This window comes from Sinocyclocheilus rhinocerous, unplaced genomic scaffold, assembly GCF_001515625.1.
Source record: "Sinocyclocheilus rhinocerous isolate Xijiao unplaced genomic scaffold, SAMN03320098_v1.1 scaffold1482, whole genome shotgun sequence".
Taxonomy (NCBI): Eukaryota; Metazoa; Chordata; class Actinopteri; order Cypriniformes; family Cyprinidae; genus Sinocyclocheilus; species Sinocyclocheilus rhinocerous.
In genome coordinates this window covers 894,758-899,560 of record NW_015624221.1, presented here as the reverse complement: position 1 = coordinate 899,560, position 4,803 = coordinate 894,758, and the positions used below count along the sequence as shown (strand labels likewise).

At 34.1% G+C, this 4,803-nt stretch overlaps 1 pseudogene; it reads left to right on the top strand.

Moving 5' to 3' along the window:
• LOC107739702 (actin-related protein 2/3 complex subunit 2-like) overlaps positions 1 to 4,803 on the top strand; it is a 15,714-nt pseudogene that overhangs the window by 5,254 nt on the left and 5,657 nt on the right.

Sequence of the window (4,803 nt, the reverse complement as noted above, 5' to 3'; positions counted from 1 at the left end):
AATGTTACAAAAGATTTCTATTTCAGATAAATGCTGTTCTTCTGAACTTTCTATTCATCAAAGAAACCTGAAAAAATTCTACTCAGCTGTTTTCAACATAATAATAATAATAATAAATGTTTTTTATTTTTTTCAAAATGATTTCTGAAGCATCATGTGACACTGAAGACTGGAGTAATGATGCTAAAAAAATCAGCTTTGTCATCACAGAAATAAATTACATTTTAAAATACATTCAAATAGAAAGCAGTTATTTTAAATAGTAAACAAATTCACAATATTACTGCTTTTGCTGTATTTTGGATCAAATAAATGCAGGCTTGGTGAGCAGAAGAGAATTCTTTAAAAAAAGTTCAAAAGAACAGCATTTATCTGAAATAGAATTCTTTGTATCATTATAAATGTCTTTACTGTCACTTTGATCAATTTAATACATCCTTACTAAATAAAAGTATTAATTTCTTTTTAAAAATGACCCCAGGCTTTTAAATGTTAGTGTATTATTAAAACGGTTTGCTTTTGGGTGAGATATGATCTGGACATGTTTTTGCTGTCAATTTAGAGTAGTCGCATACTTGCTGAGCAATTTGACTAGTAGATTGCAAGATTGCAAGATTGCAGCTGGTTTTTGTGACATTTGTAGTGTATAAACTGTAATTCTCGTCTGTTTCGAAAATAGAGTTCAGGTTTCCTGTAGTCACATATGCAGTGTGAAGTTGCAGACACCGACAGGAATTTTTATTTCACACATTCTTTTGGGTCATTCTTTCACACTGATCGTGTCTTGTGATTTTTATACATGATTCAGTCCAGGCAGGTTGATCACATTTAATCACCATGTAAGGGTCTAAATGACTTGTGCTTTCTCTGTGAAACAGGAAGTGTCTATGACTCACTTTGCATAGAGGAAGTCACATGTTTTAAATAAAGAAACATGGGTTCCTTGTTTAGTAAACTTAGCCAGTGTTCAGTTCATTTAGCGATCAGCTGTTGTTTTCAATCTTGAATTGCATTATTTGCAGGCACATTTCAAGATGGATGTAGTTGCTTTGTCAGGATTTGGAATCAGTGCATTGAGAAAATGAATGAATTGTTTTTAGGGCAGGATTTTCATGGGTCTTGAGGGTTCATGGAGTTGAGGTTGATGGGTGGCCTTTTCTCTGCCAATGCAAATCAATATTCAAAGTCTGTTCCAGCCTCATTCAGGACTGCCAGTGTAAATCAAATAAATGCAAATCAGAGGAACATCCAGCAGAAACGGCCCTTAACTACCTGTCTGCTCGTGTCATGCACACAAAGACAATCTCTCAGACAAAAAGGAATTGTTTTTTCTTTCTTTCTGGGAGCTGATTTAATTGTTGAAACCTGTCTCTATTCTATGACATTTGGGCTAAAATATGTGACAAAACCATAGACTGTATAAAAACATGGATGTAGTGTCCGTGACGTCACCCGTAGGGTTCCGAAGTGCGTTCCGTCGCCATCTTGGCAGCGCGTCACCGTGCGTCACTCCCGGATAATCGAAAATGGGCAAAGAGGCGGGAGCTGGTTGCTGAAACCACGCCCACCTAGCTCGACGGTGGTGACAGCAGCGGCAATCCACCTGTCACTCAAGTGGCCACGCCCTTAATTATGCAGAACTTTAAGGTTTAATATAATTTAAACGGATGAGTTATAAAAAAAATTCACCCCCCTCACAGTTGTCATGAAGGGCAAAATTAGCTATATAGACCAAAATCATTTTTTGAACCAGGCTGTAAACATGTTTTTTCTGATGTAAAGTTGGGCATTTTAACATGGGGAGTCTATGGGACTGACTCCCAAAACACAAAATACAGGACGCTCAAAGCATGTGAAAAATGCCGGGAATGAAACAAGCCAGAGCCTGTCGTTGTATATGTGTATAGTTGACATGAAGTAGGTCTTTGGAAGTTGTAATGTGACATGCTAGCTATACTCTAAGGATGGGAATGTTTTGGTACCACACGATTTGATTATGATTCAGAGGGATGCAATGTGATGCTAAAATGATTGTCGATGCATCTTGATGCACCGCTTTTTCTTCATCATTGCAAAGTATTTGTAATGATCCGTAACGAATTTACTTCCAGTATCTTTTATTCATTATTCACAAATGAAAGAGATTTGTATTTGTTGTGTTTCAGCTGCTGAAGCGTATTTATGGAAATGTCCTTGTGGCACCAGAAGACGGTAAGCCAAATGGTTGCAGTTTTCATTGTTATTTTTACTGTAAGAATTTTGGATTGACGGTTTGTTGTTGTTGTTCCTCTCTGAAGGGTACAATATTTCACTGCTATTTGACCTGGAGGCTCTTCCACCCAACAAAGAGGAGATGATACACCAGGCAGGCATCCTCAAGAGAAACTGCTTTGCTTCCGTCTTTGAGAAGTACTTTAAGTTCCAGGAGGAGGGTCGTGAGGGAGAAAAAAGGGCTGTTGTCCATTACAGGGATGACGAGTCAATGTAAGCTGCTTCTACTATGTTCAAAACTTCAGGACAGTAGAGTTGCAACTAATTTAGATAATCAGTTAATCTAGTGATTTAAAAAAAAATTATTATTATTATAATTTTTTACATTTATAATTTTTTTGTTATTGAATAAAAGAGCAAAATGTGTTAAATTGTTTCCTTTCAATGACATTCCTCTTGGATTTAACTGACAAAACATTATTATTATTATTATTATTATTATAATACATATTATTATTAACAATCTGAAAATTCAAGGCAATAAGGAAAATGATACTTACATTTCACTGCTGGTCATATATTCTCTATATATAGAAGTCAAATAAAGATACAAATGATAATATCTCAAAAAAAAAAAAAAATTTATTAATCAATTAATCCGTGGATCACATGCGTGCCGAACTGTGGGGCCTGGTCCGTACAGATCACAGATCAACTACGATCGTTCAACTACTAATATTTTAACTGAAAAAGATGATTTAAATGCATATTAAGAATATTATTTTCTCAGTGTATATGCTGCATTTATTTGATAAAAAATACAGTAAAAACAGTAATTATTGTTAAATATTATTGCAATTAATAGTAACTATTTTCAATGGTTTCCAACATGGAATAAAAAAATAAAAAATGGTAATTGACGTTTTATCTCAAAATGTAGATTTTTTTTCTCACAATTCAGATTTTTTTTCTCTCAATTCTGTCATTTTTTTCAGAATTGTCAGAAAAAAGTTGCAATGACCTTGTTTGTTTTTATTCTGTGGCAGAAACAAAAAAAATCTGAATTGTGAGATATCAAAAATTGCAAGATGTAAACTCAGAATTGCGAGAAATTCTGAGTTTATATTTTGCAGTTCTGAGAAAAAAAAGTATTGTATAAACTCTGAATTGAAAAAAAAGTTGCAAGTACGTATTTTTTTTGTTTTTTTTAATTCCATGGAGGATATGGGCTTCCATAGTTTTCTATTTTAAAATATTTTATAAAGCAATTACATTTTTCTGGAAATGTTAGCTTTTTTATAATCCAATGAATTAAATGCTTTACAAATAAAGGGCATTTCTAGTCTAATTTGACTATTTTTACAAACTCACTTGCACATAATGATGTCAGCAGTGCAAACCACCACCAGAACAGCTGCCGTGTTTGGTAACAGTGGTGTTTTTACAGTCATCATGATGACAGGACAGACTGATGCCTGTGTTTCTCTGTGTTCAGGAGTTTAAGGAGGGCAGGAGGGCCAGTCACACGGCTCCTCAGGTGCTGTTCAGTCACAGAGAACCTCCTCTGGAGCTAAAGGACACTGATGCCACAGTGGGAGACAACATCGGCTACATCACTTTTGGTTTGTATCTTGAGGTCACATACACATAAACATTAATTTAGCGTCTTTACTTGCAAATGGCACTTGGCGAGTGTTCATTTCAGACCCTGGTTGAACACTATTATCAACCTCAGCTGCTAGTTAAGTAAAGACTCTTGTCAGATTCACTTGATGATGCATTGTATGTTAATTTAGACATTATGAGGCCAGAACAAAGCACTGCTGCTTACCTGTGACAGGTGCACTGTGTATTTGCATTCGGATCAAGCGAGCAAACACCCATCTTCTCTTCATGGCGGTTACACAAACCTCTTAATGAATAGAAAAAGCACCACACCCTTTTATCAAAGCCAAAAACATTTACCAGCGCTACTCCACTTGAGTGTTTCATGCAACCAGGAAGTATCTAGAGACATGCAATATTAAGCGTTTATTTAGTTCTGTTTTGTCTCTTCATTTCACTCTGGTACCCTGCAGCAAGAAATGCAGAACAGTAGTAACTGAAAATACTAATCTTTGAATGTAAACCTCTTGTTACAGATTATTTTATTATTGGAATAATGCATTTAGTTACTAAAATTCAAATTATAATTTTTTCATATTATTATTAATATTCATATGATACCTTAAGTGTTACACTTAGGCATCCATTCTGGTTTAAATTTCACAGATTTATATATTATCCCTCTATAAATAGCAACTACACTGCAAAAAATGACTTCTTAATAAGTTTTTAATCAGTCATTTTTCCTTGTTTTCCTGTTGAAGTATTTAACAATTCTTGAAACATGATACATTTTCTTGAGAAGCAACACTGAATAAGATATTAAGACCTGTTCATAGACTCTGTCTTTAATATATTAGTGTATTTGCCTTAGTGCACTGACAGAATTTTATTATACATAATATATTTACAAAATACTTTTTAGTTAACTAAAAACTTAAAATTAAATTTTGTTGTAGTAGTAAAATATATATATATATATATATA